Source organism: Chinchilla lanigera, unplaced genomic scaffold (assembly GCF_000276665.1).
Source record: "Chinchilla lanigera isolate Chin_1 unplaced genomic scaffold, ChiLan1.0 scaffold00075, whole genome shotgun sequence".
In the NCBI taxonomy this organism is placed as follows: Eukaryota; Metazoa; Chordata; class Mammalia; order Rodentia; family Chinchillidae; genus Chinchilla; species Chinchilla lanigera.
In genome coordinates, this window is record NW_004955476.1 from 6,384,356 (window position 1) to 6,402,739 (window position 18,384).

The 18,384-nt window shown below is 40.3% G+C and overlaps 1 protein-coding gene across 3 annotated transcripts in view; it reads left to right on the forward strand.

Annotated features, from left to right (window-relative positions):
- Positions 1 to 18,384, forward strand: part of Bbox1 (butyrobetaine (gamma), 2-oxoglutarate dioxygenase (gamma-butyrobetaine hydroxylase) 1) — a 64,956-nt gene that overhangs the window by 15,514 nt on the left and 31,058 nt on the right. The gene's annotated exons all lie outside the window — the stretch shown is intronic.

Sequence of the window (18,384 nt, forward strand, 5' to 3'; positions counted from 1 at the left end):
CCCTCATAATAAGGATATTATAAAATGTATATAATTATTTTAATTGCACATAATTATGGGATACAGGGTGATAATTTGTGCAATGGTCAAATCAGAGCACTTAACACTTCCATCTCCTTTGAAAGGATCTCATGGTGAGAAATGTGCTCAGCAGTAAATTCGCACCCTTGCGCTTGGGGTAAGATGGTCTTGTAGTTCATGGGGATGTTTAAAGCGCTACCAGTATGGATCACCTGGGCAAAAACGAAGAGTACTATGGAGCATCTCCATGTTCCAATGAGGTAGAAACAGAAGATGTGCAGCTGCTTAGCATCTTTGTCATCTAAACATTGACCTGGCACAGAACACACGCTCTAAAAGTGTCCCCTGCAGAAAAGCAGGCTACACCAGAGGCACACTTGCCCTGCTTAACATTTTGATCTCAGGCCAGATCAACACAAATCAAGGAAGCAGGAATTCCTGAGCTGGTGACCACAGGTGGAAGTAGGTCATCCCTGAATCCATGAACTGATGAACACAGCAAAGATCTGAGAAGTCTGCAGAACTAGGGCACTGCAGAGGTTGTTGGTGGCATCCTGCAAAATGCAGCACTGAGTGTGCCTATGCGTGAGTGTGCCTATGCGTGAGTGTGCCTGTATATGTGTATGTCTGCATGCACAAGCACATTTGCTGGGGATAGTTTACGTGAGTCTCAACGAGAACCTGTGACCAAAACAACTGTTCAGAAAAGCAACAAAGGATGGTCTCAGAGGGAAAAGAAGACATTCCTTTTGAGCTTAGACAAGATAAATACCAGAAACAAATCAACCTTTTAAAATGGAAAGGCACAATAATAGGGCTCAAACAGAGGCACTGGTGAGGGTAGGAGAAGTTTATGATTCACTTTCTCTTGAAGATTTATTACACGAAATTATGTGGGTCAAAGGCAAGCTTTAGCATATGTGATTATTTTTATATATTCACAAGAAACTTAACTTCTACCAAGACATCAACAAGGTAAGTTGCTTTCATTTTGACTGTTAACCAGATAATATGGATCATTCATTATCCCTTGAGGAAGTGATCCTCATGTTGAATTCTCTAACACCCATGGTGGAAACTCCAAGTCAAGTGTGAAGTAGAAAATCCAGCCTCCTCTTTTCAAGTCGGAAATTCTCCAACGTGTGTGGTGATCTCCATGGCTTTAAACACTAGCCTTACAACAGTTTCATGGCCATAGAGATGTTACTCATTAATCAATGTGATAGCTTCCCCTTTCTTTTCCTATGGTTTTCAGTAGTAAGGTATAGTAGCATCTGCTCCTCTTTAACCATAGACCAGTCTTGTTGAGAATGAAGTTCTTCTACTTGTTTAATCTCATTATTCTGACAACTGACACGGTTTTACTTGAATGCATTATATCTAAGCCAGTGGGGTCCATTTTCTTTGTCTAGCCCTGTAGCGGCTGAGCATAGACGAGCATCCTTGGAAAACTGTTATTCTGGTTCCCTCCACTGGATGCATTGCTAGATTCTTCAGAGATCTCCAGTTAACCTAACTGTGGAGCAACTGTCTGGGTCAAATAGCAATATCTCAAATGCATTGTTTTTTATTTATTTTAGATTTCTTCTGGTACTCAAAATATTTATTCCTTAACTCTGCCCTCATTTTGTAATCCTTTTGGATTTTAGTTTCATTTCCTTCCAGTTCTTCTTAGATTATTTCAGGAAGTAAAGCCAACATTTTATTATTACAGTTTCAGCTTTTAAGCTCTGTAAAAGGATAAGGCCACTCCCCTCCATTAATATTTCTGGAGGAGTGCACTTCTGTAGCTTTTGTAGTTCCTCAGTACTATCAGGCAGTAGCAGGCTGGAAAGGACACTAAACTCAGTTAAGTAGTGGAAAAAAAACGCTCACCATGCCAGGCTGCAGTCATGAATAACATAAGGAGCGCTGGCTGCTATGCGGACACTGGAAAATATTTTAATGGTTTAAAACAAGATCAGATTTTCAAAAATACATTCTCAAGCTGTGCAGTTAGTGTGTAAAAGAAGAAATTAATGGACCATGTTTGGAACACTGGCTCCATGGCTCTTGGCCTATAGAATTCGATACCCTGTCTCACTGCCACTGCATAGTTTCAAACACTGAACCTCCAGAGCATGTCAACAGACTCAGTTACATTTGTAAAAGAATTTTGTATTTCAGTCCCAGTGGCAACGTTCCCTCTCGTGTTCCTTCCTTAGAGGAAGGACTTTTCAAACCTGTAGTCACAGTCTTCCCCTGACAAGTGATAATCAGCCTTGGGACTGGCGTATTCGGACAGTCTGGGGCCAAGCTGTCACAACAGAAAGGAAGATGTGGGGAATCATTTTCTCTTCCTAAATTTCCATTCGGCAGCACAAACATTGGGTGCCAACGTGCTGCAGACTCTGGAAGGAAGTACCAAGATTAAAAGTAAAAACCTAGGCTTTGTCCCTGAGGGCTTTCCAAGTCTAGCAGGGAGCAGCAGCCATGAAAACAAGTAAATGTGATGCGTTACTTTGAGTCCATTAAGACTGTGCACTGTGGGCTAATGATGTGATGGAAGAGCGGATTTGAAGAGACGAGAGAATAATTTTTCATCTGGGTTGACAATTGTCCTCCAGAATGTAAGGAAATTCTCAACAGAGAAAATGGCATGTAGAAAATCATCCATGTAGAGGGTAGGGGTACTGCAATTAATTTAACGCTGGGTGAGGTTAAAATGTTTAGGCAGCAAAGAAGGAAAAGGTCAAGCTAGGAAACAGCTTCAGTCCCCGTGGACCTTTGAATCCTAGTGAAGACTGCCCAGGTGGGGTCCCATTCCATCCGTTCCCCAGTGGAGTGCCTGACACTCACAGGAATAAGTTCAAGACCTTTACAGGTCTAAGAAGATGAGCACCTACATTATTTAGACTGCATTTTACGTGTTCAGCATTGCATCTGCTGGGTTTTGATGAAATGAGTATAAGCTCTCCAGTGCTTCCAAGCCTGTGACCATCTCCTATACTTCATTTTCCTCTTGTCCCGGCCTCCCTTGCCTGGGGTGCCTCCTGGACCCTAGCTTCACGGAGACCACACAGAGCATGCACGCATCAGATCTGTGGTACAGAAGGCCTTGAGTGCGGGTGTGGGCGTTGGACAGGCCAGATGGCAGATGACGGGAAAGATGAGCACAGAACAGCCTAGGAACAGGTCTCTAAGAGACAACGTGACAGTACAGATAGAGGGGTCAGTTGGATTCATGTTAACTACCAGGATACAAGGTCCCTGGCCCTATTCTCTCCTCTCTGCCAATTTACAACTTCAGTGTGCCAGCCTAGCATATGAATATTTCCACACATGGGTGGAAGTTCAGGTCTTTAAGAGAACCCTAGAAACATGAAGATTTTTTCATGCGATTATACTTGAGCTTCCATGTGAAATTTTCACATAATTAGACATTCATTTGTAAGATTGTGAGACCCAAAATTCCAACTGCCTGAACTAAAATGAAAGAAGAAAATCAGTATGCTATGATTTTATTATCTTTACAAACTTCTTTGTTCTTTCTGTGAATATTCAGTGTCTGAATGAATGTTTGCTTTTCCTATATCTTTGAGTTGGTACTAAAACATTCTATATTAATCACTAATTTTAGTAATATTTGTTATTGAAAGCATTTTTGTTTTTGTTTTTGTTTTTTTTGGTACTGGGAATCGAATTCATGACTTCAAGCTTGCCAGGCAAGCATTTACGCCTCTGAGCTATATCCCCAGCCCTGTTATTAAAAGTTGAGATTTAAAAAGTTGTAATTTTTTTCACTGAGCTGGTCTGGTCAGATTTGTCAGTAATCCAGGACTGAACACCTCAAGCAGTCAGTAACATTTCTCTGTTTGTTTACTTATTTATTTACTTTTTGATTTGAAGTATGGGGGATTGAACTCAAGGCCTCATACCATTTGGTACATTTCCAGTCCCAAATGAACATTTCCCCTTCAATTTATATATCCCTCCCAGTCATTACCATCAACTTAATCCAGTTGCAGCCCTCACCCCACAGCTACAGTCCACCCCTTTGCTCCAGAGAGCGCACCACAAGAGGAGAGGTCTCTCCAGCAAACATCAGGCCCTGTAAAATCTATTTGCTGTCCACAGAGCAACAAAAACAAAATACAGTGCTCTCCTTTCCTAAAGAGAACTGTGTGTGTACTTGAAGATGAAAATTATATTACAATGGAAAAACATGCTGCAAACACCACAGTAACAGAACCTTGTCAAAAAACAAAAATCACACATGAACGTGTTTTTAATAAGCAAGTAATGTACACATTACATACTTCTGGCACCCTGTGATGTTTTACCCCATCGTTAAGCTTAGACCTCCCAGAGGTGGGAGTCTGCAATGGAGTGATGGTGTTTGTTCCTCCTACTGTTGTACCTGGTAATTGTAAAATAGAGATAGGATATTTTGGTGTTGGCTGTGTTTTAGCCTGCTTTAGAATGCCCCAACTGTCTCAGGGTTGTCAGGTCAAACTGGCTCCTCAATAGCTCTGCCAATCCACTTCCTTATAATCAAACCACCAGGCATCTCCCAAGCAAATTTCCTTCCCTAGAGAGAAATGTGGTATTGCCACACGGTGCAGTGCTACTCTGCAAAATAGAAGGATAGGGAGTTAGATCACATTACTATCACACTTTCACTCCCTTCCCCTCTCTCCTCTCACCCCTCCCTCCATTTCTTGGTCCCTTTCTCTCTTGCAAAAGATATTCCTGTTTCCTTATATCCACGTTTTATTTTGCTCTTTATTTATATTGCGGGTTTCTCATGTAGGAGGCCCCATGTGGTACTGCAGCTCATATGTCTGCTTCATTATGACCTCACGGTGCACCCATTTTCCTACAGAGGACTCAAGTTTACCCTTCTTTACGGCAGAGCAGTGCTCCCCTGTGTGTATGTACCACATTCTCTTTATCCCTTCCTCTGCTGGTAGACATGCAGGCTGCTTTCAGATTTAGCTATTGTGAGTTGTGCTGCTATCAAAAAACCCGTTCACTTTTCTATTGGCCAATTATGGGGGGAAGACTGCAGAGCCTGTCCCTCTGACAACTCAGTTGCAGCCACTATCATATCATCCCCGGGTTACTGACGTGATGCGGCTGCTGCCCACACCCAGCCAGCACAGCTCTGCAAGGTCATCTCCTTGTGACCAAGGTCATCTTCCACTGCCACCACCACCCCTTTGCTCTGAGGTCTTTTTTTTTTTTTTTTTTCTCTTGGGTCTTATGGCTTGCAGGCTCCAACCTATGAGTTCTCCAATCACCCTCCAGCTCGGGCCTTCCCCACAAACACGTGGACTTCTGCATAAGCTCCTCCTGCTGCTTGGATCACTTAGTCTGCTCCTTCTCTGCTCAAACTTCACTACCCATTTGACCAGGTCTCCTGCACCCAGGAGACATCCTTTACCGGTGCTCCCAGCCTGTGTGTACGTTTCTCCCAAGCCTGACCACACAAAATAGCAAAGAAAGCATGCCCTGGAAATATATGGAATTTCAGCAGTGGCCCTGATGTACAGGGCCATAATGTGACAATGGAAACATGCATTTTTCAAGAGGGTTTAGGAAAGAAATTGGAAGCGTGAATTATGTGAACTTTTTGCACATGAAACACAGTGTTAGGACAGGAGTACAGGCTTCAAAGTCAGCGGAGAGGGCTAACTCGCTGCCCTGAGCTTGACTTCGTTCATAAGCGGCTCAAATCTCATGATTTCCCTATGTGAAAAAGACCATGGCTGGCAGCTCTGGGTTATGAGGAATAAGTGATAGGTGGTAATTTCTGCAGTTACCGAACCATCTGGAACAGGGTGGATGCCCAAAATCTGTAACATCCTTTTCCTGCTAGTCCCCGTTTCCTCCTATTTAAACAGTCACAAGGTACAAAATAGAGGCACGGTAAGGAGCATTCAGGTGAGGCTAGATGACGAAGGCAGTGCTGTGGTAGTGTCTTGCCCTTGCGGTCTTCTCACGTGATTTATCACGCTGTGCTCCACATGACAGTCTCCAAGGTGAACTACGGTATGAATGGACTCAGCATCCAGTCAGTGGTTTGATTAATTCCTAATAGCACAAAATAAAACCTACTTGGTAAATAGGTTTCATTATGGTCTCACAGTTTTTAAAAGACAATGATATGATGGGTCAACTGTTAAACTAATTCCAAACAAGGATATAGAACATTGGTTCATCTTTTTTATTGGTACTCGTTCACAGCATAGAACAATTACATTCCTGGTGGGGAAATGATACATGTGCACAACATCTGAATTTCTTTTTTCATCCCCTTTCCTTCTCTCCCACTTTTATCCATCTCTGAACCCCTTCCCTTTTCTTGTATATGTTTGCATTTTTGTACATAATATTCACATTCCTTTTGTGGAGCTGGTACGTGTACATGACACATCTTTTCTTATCCTCTTTCCCTCCTCCTTCTCCCCCCGCATCTCTCGATCCTTTCCCATCAAGAAAGGCCTATGCCCCTACCCTTATTATCTTTTATTTTCCTCTCTATTTATGCTTCAAGTTTCTCATCTAAGAGAAACCATGTGATATTTAAGCATGTGTGTCTGATTTATTTCACTAACACGAAAAAGCTGGAATAACCAGTAGACTTGGGAGAAAGGGATGGGTCATCTGTTAGTTAATTACAGATAAAAATACCAGCGATCATAAGATATATTATATCACATAGGCAATGACATTATATACATACATGTATATATGTGTGTGTGTGTGTGTGTGTGTGTGTATATATATATATATATATATATATATATATATATATATACACCATAAATACTGGAAGAAAAAATTTTCAGGCTCAAACTAAGTACAACCCCATGTTCCCATAAGAGCAAATAATCTCAATAAGGAAGATAAAGAACACAGATTTAAGGAAGCAACATTCCGTACACCAAAGAAACAGGGTATGAGCTCTTCTCTCAGTAGGATGTAACGGAAGTTGCTAGAGCAGAATAAACTGATCAATCCAAATATATGATGTGCAACTAAAATTGAGATTGATAAAGTGATTTACTTCAAGAAATCAGAACAAATGAGGCAAACCAGAGAAGAAATGAGCCCTGTGCTGAGAAAAGACGGACTCCGGTAACCCTGTCCCACCCTGGCAGCTCTGTATCCCCGGTAGCAGGCTCATCCTTCTCTTCTTCTCTCCTTCTACCCATTCAACTCATTGAAAAATTCTATTAGCCCTAGCATCAAAGTAACCCCAAGCTGACACATCTCTTACACTCTCCTATCAACCCTGTCTAAACTGCTGATGTCATAACCTTCTGTCATCCTCTGCCTCTTCTCCTGACACCCACACTTCTCTTTTCCACAAGGTCATTTGCTCCTTGCCAGGCCCTAGAATCAGTATTTAGCACTCATTGACATACGGAGTCTTAGCCACAGCTCCACAGGACAGCATTCATACACATGCATGTCACCCAGGAGGAAACGAGGCTGTGGGAATGGATAACCAGCCCACAGGCACAAGGAGAACCAGAGCCACATTTTGATGAAGAGTATTTGGGACTGTTGAATGCGTCCACTCTTTTGGGCTCACACGAGTGTACAGGGCCCTCTTGCTCTGTCACTGCAGTTATTGCCCGGAAGGTCACTATGTATTTGCTTCTCTTCCCCACTAGACAGGTGAAAGCTAAGGAAATAGCCGGTGTTTGTAAATAACTGCTATTTATTTACTGAGCATCTGCCATGCAGTGTGCACATACTCCTATTAATGAGTGCCTGCTGCATACCAGGTGGTGTACACTGGTGAACAAAATATGCAGTGGTGAACAAAAGAGAGAAAGCTCCAAGTCCATGGGAATTCACATTCTAGCAGAGAAAGAGCCCAGTCACACTCACGGGTCGCAGTGCATCAACTTGCCACAAGGACAGAGACACAGGCAGATTGGTGGAAGTTGTATGAAGGATGTTGATGGTAAGGGAGCTCCTTAGAACACTTCCATTTTTCTTGCTGGAATAAGAAGTAAAGTCATCAGCTGGGTATAAGGAGGAGAGGAAATATGGGAGGCTAGAAAACATGACAAAAAGTCAGTTGGGTTTAAGATACAGCTAACCAGAGATATGTAGTCAGGCAGTAGATCAGCACCCTAGAGTCCTTCCTGCAGCACATTCAGCTTCTCTGGCTCACGTGCACATTGAACCAGGCTGCAGGCCACCAGATGAAGTTTTTCACAGATGCCATCTTATTTAATTCAATCCACACCAGGCACAGCCCAGACCACACTTACAAAACGATGTCCAATTCAAGACACCAATGCTCTCTTGGGCATCATTATCCTTGAACACACCATCCGAAGAAGAGCAAAGCTGAGAGCAAGGGCTTGGTGTGACAAAACATGAAGCAATATGGCAGAGGAGAGATGCCACTGAGTCTAGGCACAGGCACACTGGCTGTCTTTGTGGACAGCTCCAAAGCCTCCATGTTCTGTATGACTCTGGGATACAGAATTCAAGTGTCAGAGAAAGGCAAGAAAGGCAGATTTGTGCTTCCAGATAAGAAAGCAGCTTGTTATAACTGAAACCACAAGCTTCTACTGAGTTGAGAGACAAGAAGGGTGTATTCTGTATCTTTTCTTGAATGTCATAGGGAATAGCAAGGAGGTGACATGGGGTAAGGTTGAATTAACTGTATTCCTGGCTGACTCTAAGGATCTCTGGGATAACAGTCACTTTTCCTGACAGCCTTTGGTGTGTGTTTCCCTCCTCCACACCTTCTTTCCTCACTGTCAGATTGTGTCCTGGTTCTGAAATGAATCAGCTGCATGATGCCGCACAAATTATCCAAGCTCTTGCACCTGCCTCCTTCTGTACACAATGAGTAGCCATACAACACCTCTTATGATTAGAAAAGAGCCTCCAATCACAAGTGCTCAATACACATCGGCTCCGTTACTGTAAAATTACTTATCGTACTCTGTGTCACTTCATTGTTTGATGTGCTCTTGTTTTCTCTAGCTGGATGATCATTTTTGTTACAGGGCTAAGTGATATAGAGCAGTCCGGGTGCCTAATGGCCCAAGCAGAAATGTTTTCCCTCCACCCAAGCAGCCTCATTTACACATTTTCCCAGACACTTTTACTTTGGTGAGTTTATTACCCAGAGGAAAAGTTTAGGGACTTCATCTTTGAAAGCAATAATATGTGCTCAGACACAATCCCATTTTTCAAGGGTTACTTCTAGTCTCCAGTCATCATGAGGTTGTAACCACAGACTCACATAGTATACAAACCATTTGTTTTCTGAAGACCTACTAGGTACCATCATGTGGGCCACACACTGGGTGGGAGATGCTGGTGAAGAAGTAAAGATAAATGGCGTGGTCTCCATAGTCCACAAGGGACTTACAGTCTGGAGGAGAAGGTGGAGATGAAGTCCTGACTGTATCTGTCCTGGCCTACTTCTCTCTTTGCCTGGTCCACCCCTTATCTGGTCTGCCCACCGCCCTCATCTGGTCCACTCCTCTCCTCCAGCCCATGCCTCTGGTCCGTCTCACTCTCATCTTCTAGCCCCAGGAACTTTAATGCCTCAAGCCATCCAAGATGCTCCCTCTTCTCATTGTCCCTCCTAGCCACTCTTCTCCTGGCCCCTGGCCCGAAAAGCTGCTCTTTCCCGTCAGGATTTAGTTTAAACAACTGCTTATCAACATGACTTTTCTTAACTATTACAGCTAAGTTAGTTCTCCATGCCACTCCCAATAACTGTCTGTCCTTGTTACAGGTCCCACTTGCTGCCTTCACAGCACTCATCACAATTCTTCATGCATTTCTCTGTGTGTTTCCTTGCCTGTGAACTTTCCCCCTGTAAGAGCAGCCAACACATCTGTGTTTATTCCTGAATTCACCCTCTTTGCCCCAGCAAGGCTTTCAGCAGATATAGCTGAGTAGCAGTTCAGCATAGTGAGGTGTGAATTGCAGCTGAGTTGTGTACCAGAGCTGGGTGGCCAAGGAGGACAGACAGTAACCCACCTTGGGAAGATCCTGAGCTGTCCAGATGTGGGGCATTGCAGATGTGCAGGGTGCTGCTCAACACTCATCCCAGATGCCTCAACAACTTGCTTCCATGTCTGAGGGAGCACGTCCTTGCTCAGCTTTTGGGAAGCCAGAAGACACAGGAAAGGATGCTTTCCAACAGTGAGCAGCACAAGACCCAGCTGGCCTGGGTACTTGGGCACACACACGGCCTTGGTGGGTGCAGTAATCATCAAGACCAGCAATGTGGAAGTGTCTGAAGCAGCACTGAGCCAGCAGTTGAGCTGTAGAGAACTCCAGCAACCAAAGACCAGTCCCAGCCCCCAAGTCCAGAGGCCAAGATCAGCTCCATTCCCAGCACAATTCCCATGGCAAACTTGGCTGGAGTGCACAGCACATTTTGGGGATCTGACTTGGACACTATCACAGAACTCTAATCTCCAGAGGTGTTTTACTACTTCCATTCTCCCTTGTTTGTCTGATTGGCTATCCCTTTCCTGTCTGGTTGGATGTCATCTTGTTTTATTTTGTATTTTGTGGTTATTTTTGTTTTGGGTTTTTTTTTTTCTCTCCTCTCTTTCTCTGGTCTCCTTTTTTTTGGGGGGTGGGTTTCTGGTATTAGCAATCAGACTCACGACCTCACACTTGCCAGGCAGGTGCTGTGCCACTGAGCTAAATCCCCAGCCCCTCTGGTCTCCTTTTTATTCTTCTTTCTGTTCTTCTTTTCTTTTTTGTTCTTTTCCTTCTTTTTTTCATTGTTTAAGTTTCTTACTTATCTTCTTCTGTTTCTTCTATTGATCCTCTTTCTCTTTCCTCAACTACTTATTGAATTTAAACTTTCAAGTGAGTAAATATTGTCTCTTCCATTTCTGATTACTCCTTCACATTCTATGCCCTTTTTTTCCTCCTGTGTACTCCAGAGTCCCAAAACTCAGGTGATCATACTTTGGCCTCTAGCCTTGACTTTACCATACTTGACAACATTCATCACTTTATCCTGTCCCCTACCCATTTTAACCCCCTCACCACCCCACAGAAGTGTAAAATCACTCTGCTAAAGGGAAAATCACCACATACAAGTACATGGTACATGTTCCATTTTGCTATATAACTAGACTTTGATCCTATAGTTGGAGGTAGCATATTAATGGTTACTATAGTTTGTCAATAGTTAAGCTGTACTTGAAACTATTGTTATTACTAACTGTACTACTTTAGCCAGGATGTCAAACATGTTACAATCAGTTTTTATCCCCTATATGATAACACTGTGGTTGCACGGGGTCATAGTCATCACTACAGCCCAGTACCAAAGCACTGGGTGTTGAGCCAAACAGTAACTTTGCATCCTTTACAAATTGGTGAGATAGGTTCTTGGGGTAGCTATAAAGAACCACTTACATCTAAAGGACATCCCTGAAGAACAGACACCTCCTAGGGAAGCATAAAAACTAGTGAAAAATCTATCTATCAAAAGAAATTGGCATGCATCAACATAGAAAACAAAATAAAATTAAAAAGAGACAACAAAAATGACCAGACACAGAAAAAAAGTGCAATCTCAGACCCCCAGCCCACCCAGGATAAGCCCAGAACACACTGAGATAGACAAAATTGGAAATCAAACACTGGAACTTTGTGAAATGATAGCAACAGAAGTGGAAAAAAAGTGGAAAAGGCTATAGAGAAAGTAATCCCTCATGTACAAAAACAAATGATGCTTAAAATCAAAGATATTAGAAGGGCTGGGGAAATACACAGACAAAAAAACAGATGAGTTTAGTAAAATGGTAGACAAAAAAATGCCCAACATTGGGAAAAAAATGGATTCCATGAAATAGATCCAAACAGAAATCCAAGAGATTAATACCTCCAAAAGTATATGCAACATATTGAACAAAGAAGAGGATAAATCATCAGATCTTGAAGACAGAATTGCAGTTAGTGATGGTGAAAACAAAGGTATCCTAAAAGTAGCAAGATAACATGAAAAATCAATCCAGCTACAAGATGAAGCAAAGAAAAATAACATAGGATTGATTGGGGTCAAGGAGAAAGCTGGAGACAGAGCAAATGCCATTTAGAAAAAAACTCTTCACAGAAATAATTGCAGAAAACTTCCCAAGCATAGATAAAGAATTTGACATACAAATAAATGAGGCATATAAACCTCAAAACAACCATGACCAAAATAAAACTACACCAAGACATATAATAATAAGGATTCCAGAAATTCAACACAAGAACGGACTAGTAAAACCTGTTAAAGAAAAAAAAACAGATCACCTATAAAAGAAAGGCCATCAGAATCACAGAAGTCCTCTCAACACAAACCATCAAGTAAAGAATAGTTTGGAGTGAAGTATTTCATGTCCTGAAAGAAAACAATTTCCAACCCATATTGATATACCCTACAAAACTATCTTTGAAAATTAATGGAGACATAAGATGCTTCCATGACAAAAACAACTGAAGAAATTCGCGACCACCAAACCAACCCCACAAGGAGTACTAAAAGATATTCTAAACAGAGATAAGAAGGACCACAATTCCAAGAACATCAGAAATAAACCACCAGGCAGGGCAAACAATTAAACAGAGGGAAAAGACAGGGAACCAATAACAGGAAAATAATATGACAAGGATAAGCCAATACATATCAATTATAACCATCAATTCACCAATCAAAAGAAACAGACTGACAGAATGGATCAAGAGACAAGATCCAACAATATGCTGTATACAAAAATACATTTAACTGTAAAAGAAATTCATAGACTGAAACATAAAGTATGAAAAACCATATTCCATGCAACAGGAACCTAGAAAACAGCAAGCATGGTTACTTTGTTTGCAGACAACATGAACTTCAAAACAAGAATGATCCAAAGAGATAAAGAAGGTCACCAAATACTCATTAGGGGAAAATTTCAAGAGGAAGAGATAATAATCATAAATATATATGCATCAAATATGGGAGCACTCAACTATATAATACAAATATTGATAGACACAAAAAATCAAATAAGCAATAACACAATTGTACTGGGAGGCCTTCATACCCCATTGTCACAAAGAGATAGATCAACTTGACAAAAAAAATCAACAAATATCAGAACTGAGCCAAACCTGTGAACAAATGGACTTAGTAGATGTTTGCAAACTGTTCTATCCAACATCATCAGAATACACATCTTTCTTAGGGCACATGAGATGTTCTCTAAAATAGACCATATACTAGCCCACAGAATATGCTTAAGTAAATGCAAAGGAACCGAAATTATCCCATGCATATTATCTTAGCATAGTGCTATAAAATGGGAAATTAATGACAACAAAAACTGCAAAAACTCCATTAACACATGGAAATTGAACAATCCCCTCCTAAATAATCAGTGGGTCACAGATGAAATTAAAGAAGAGATTAAACAATATCTACCACTAAATGGGAAAAGCAGATGCAACATGCCAGAAATTATGGGATGAATGAAAGCAGTCCTAAGAGGGAAATTTATTGCAGTGAATTTTCACATCAGGGAAATAGAACAAGTACAAATAAACAACCTATAGTTGCCCCCTCAAGCTTCTAGAAAAAAAGAGCAAGACAAGCCCAAAGCCCACAAAGGGAGAAATTATAAAGATCAGGATGGATATTCATGTAATGGAGACTAAGAAAACAATACAAACAATTAATGAAGCAAAGAGTTGGTTCAATGAAAACATAAATAAAATTGATAAACCTTCAACCAACCTCATCAAAAAAGGAAAGAAAAGGCTAGAATTCATGCACCGAATTTGAATGAAAAAGGTGAAACCACTACAGATCCTATGGAAATTCAGAAGATCGTCAATACCTACTTCAAAAATCTTTACTCTCATAGGATGGAAAACACAGAAGAAATGGACAGATTACTAGATATGTATAAATTACCAAAGCTGAATCAAGAAGATATAAAAATTCTGAATAACCCTATGTCAGTAAGTGAAATTGAAAATGTAATTAAAAACTTACCAACAAAGAAAAGCCCTGGTCCTGATGGAATCACTGCTGAATCCTATAAGAAATTTAGATATTTAATGCCAATATTCCTCAAACTCTTTGAAGAAATTGAAAGAGAAGCAATACTCCCTAACTCATTCCTGGAGACAAGTATTACCCTGATACCAAACCAGAGAAAAACCCAACCAAAAAGAGAATTACAAGCCAATCTCCCTAATGAGCATAGATGCAAAACTACTCAACAAGATACTAGCAAACAGAATGCAGCAAAACATCAAGAATATTATACAGCATGACCAAGTGGGACTCATCCCAGGAATGCAGGGATTGTTCAACATATGTAAAGCAGTAAATGTAATACACCATATCAACAGAGCCAAAGACAAAAATCACATGATCAACTCAGTAGATAGAGGAAAAGCTTTTGACAAATTCAAACAATTATTCATGATAAAACCCTACAGAAAATTGAAATACATCATCTTTATCTCAATCTGATAAAAGCTGTCTATGACAAACCAATAGACAACATCATACTAAATGGACAAAATCTGGAAGCTATCACTTTAAAATCAGAAACAAAGGGGCTGGGGATTTAGCTCAGCGGCAAAACGCTTGCCTGGAAAGCACAAGGTCGTGAGTTCGGTTCCCGGTACCACAGAAAAACCAAACCAAAAATAAAAATAAAATAAAATAAAATCAGAAACAAGACAAGGATGTCCACTATCACCACTCCTATTCAATATAGTTCTGGAAACACTAGTCACAGCAATTAGACAAGAGACAGAAATAAAAGGAATAAGGGTAGGAAAGGAAGAAGATAAATTATCATTATTGGCAGATGACATGATACTCTGCATAGAAGACCCCAAAAACTCCACCGAAAGTCTTGTAGACTTAATAACCAAATTCAGCACCATAGCTGGATACAAACTCAACACTCAAAAATCAATAGGATTCCTGTACACAAACAGCAAACTCACTGAGACAGAAATTAGGGAAATAACACCCTCACAATATCATCCAAAAATTTGAAGTACTTAGGAATTAATCTAACAAAAGAAGTAAAAGATGTGTACAATGGAAAATGTAGTACTCTGAAAAAGGAAATTGAAGAGGATATCAGCAAATGGAAAGATATCCCTTGCTTGTGGATTAAAAAGAAGGAACATAGTGAAAATGACCATACTCCCAAAATTGTTGTATAGATTTAATGCAATCCCAATGAAAATACCATTACCATATTCACAGAGCTAGAGAAAATATTCCTAAAATTCATTTGAAAACAGACGAGACCTAGAATAGCATGAGTAATCCTGGGCAACAAAGGCAAGGCAAGAGGTATCGCAATCCCTGACTTGAAATTATGCTACAAAGCTACTGTGATAAAATAAGCATGGTACTGGCAAAAAAAGACCTGAGAACCAAAGGAACAGATTAGAAGATACAGATACAACTACAAACACACTCAGCCACTTTATCTTTGACAAGAAATAAGATAGTCTCTTTAACAAATAGTGCTGGAAAACTGGCTTTCCACATGCCAAAGACTAAAACTAGACCTATATCTATCACCATGCACTAGACTAAAGTCAAAATGGATCAAAGATCTAAATATTAAAATAAACACTAAATCTACTGGAAGAGAAAGTAAGCAGAAATCTAGACGACATAGGGGTAGGCCGAGAATTCATTAACAAAACCCTAACTGCACAGGAAGTACTTCAAAGAATCAACAACTGGGTTCTCATCTTATTAAAAAGTTCCTGCACATCAGAAGAAATCATCAACAAAGTGTAAAGAAAACCCACAAAGTGGGAAAAGTCTTAGCCAAGTGTGTCCCTCAGACAAAGGACATATCTAGAACATATAAAGAACTGAAAAAAAGTCAGAACCCCCAAATTCAAAGACTTAATCCAAAAATGGGCATTTGAGATGAATATGCACTTCTCAGATCAAATATAAATAGCAAAAAAAGAATGTGAAAAAAGGTCAATATCATTGGTCATCTGAGAAATGCAAATTAAAATAACACTGAGATTCCATCTCACTGCAGAAAAAATGGCTATCCTCAAAAAATCAACTAATAACAAATGCTGGTGGGGTTGTGGAGGAAAAGGAGCCCTTCTCCACTGCTGGTGGCAGTACAGACTGGTGGAACTACTATGGAAGTCGGTGTGGAGATTCCTCAAACAAATAATATTAGAGGTCCCATTCTACTCACCTATTCCCCTTCTGAGTATTTTCCCAGAAGAATTAAAAACATCATACCACAGCAAAATATGTGCACCTGTATTTATAACAGCACAATTTGTAATGTCTAAATCTTGGAAACAACCTACATGCCCATCAACCAAGAAATGGATTAAAAAAAGTTGTGGTATTTCTGTACAATGGAGTATTACTCAACTATAAAGAAGGATAAACTTGAGACTTTTATAAGTAAATGGATGCAACTGCAGACCATACTCGTAAATGAAATAAATCAGACTTGCATGTGTAAACACTGTATTGTCTCCCTGGTGTAAGAAGCTGAAGAGTAAATAAGATCCAAAATGTGCAAGAGATTGGGAAATGGAAAGAAATTATTCAAAAGGAAAGAGAAACTGGAATGGGGGAAAGGAGGAAAGAAAGAAGGAAAAAAGAGAAAAATTTAATAAATAAATATATATTGTATCTACAAAATAGATAAGATAGTTATACCACTAATTTCTAGTTCATTAAAAAGAAAGGTTTGTGCTTATATTGTTTGATCAATTTTTCATGCCTATCTCTTGTAATCTGAGCAACTATTTTGAAGATACCAATATGCAAGATACTAACTGTTGTTACTCTCCTATTTTATTTTGAAATTTTGTACCATTGTTTTTTCTCTTTAAAATAAAATTTAAAAAACAGTGAGCAGCAGCGGGCACTGGTAGCCTTCCCAGTATCCTGATACGAAAACCTCCAAATTAAACATCTTCCAGTCCGTGTCAGAAAGACCTCAACAAAAGAAAAGACAAGTGGCCAGAATCTTCAAACACACATAGACTTCATGGAACAAGAAATACAAAATGTCCAAAGGGGGCAGCATTTTCCCAGTGCAGAAAAAGAGAACCAAAGGCCTGTTGCATCCTCACAGGTGCCTTTCTGCTATGAGGGATCTGAGGTTGCCTTTGGCCAGCCGGGCCCTCGCAAGGTATTTATAGGGAAAAGGCAGTGAAAGGTTGACAGGACTGCACATTCTGTGAGCCATTTCAGAGCCACGGGGCTCAGCTCAGAGCAGGTGAATGGCAGGTCTGGAGCTCTCAAAATAACACACTACAAAAGCCCACAGAGTGAACTCAAAACCTCTTTGTGTCTTTTCCCTTTTGATAGAATGCAGGGCCCAGGAATGTAATCGTGCTCCTCCGCAGGAGGAGGACAAACGATTCCTTAACAGCCAGCATGGAGCTTGTTCCTAAGTTTTATGATGTGTGAAGCACATGTTTGAGGAAGTATTTATTAGGAAGACCGTAAGTTAAATTAGGAAGGCTGGTTCATACCTTAAATACTCTATCATTTTCCATTCTCTTTATGTAGGTAGGCCCACGTGTGAAACTTTAGTTTGTTTTTAATGCATTCTCCTGACAAGTGATTTAGTCTAGTCAAATGGATTTTCTTTTGATTCCCCTGATAGTCATGTTTCACAGTTAGGAAGCAATGGGAAAATGCTTTTAAATTATTACAGAGCTCTTTTCCCGGTGGATTTAGTGGGATACATCTCCCTGTAAATTAGGGTATTTTACTTCAAGACAATATGATGAGTTTGGAAACCACTGCTCACATCACTGTCTGTGACAGCCACATCTAAAATGAAGGACAATACGGGTGGCTTATGTCACAGACTCTGTGATGAGCTGTGGTCCTTGGTGTCTGATTTCAGCAAAGCTCCTGCCAGAGCATTCCAAAATTAGAACTAAAGTTTAAAAATTGTAAACTTGGCAGATCCTAAAACCCATTTCAGCCATGCTCTGGTAGTAAAACCCTGAAAATCTGAAGTTATTAATTATGAATCATGCCACATATTATAGCACCAGCCTTGTGTTCCCCTGGAATGTCTGTGTGAGTATGATTCATTGTACATGTCTAAAGAATAATGCATTTATTTCAAAAATCTAACATCCTTCCGTATTATTAAAACAAACAATAATATATAATGTGTGCTGTTTTGAAATGGGAAAAAATAACCTACACTGAAATAAAAGCTCACGCGAACATGCTATAAGTATATACAGCATGTTCCCTAAACAGAGCCTCTTAAATATAAAGTGGAACCTCAGTTTACAAACGGAACTCTTTGCACAATTGAGACAAGAACCCAAGCA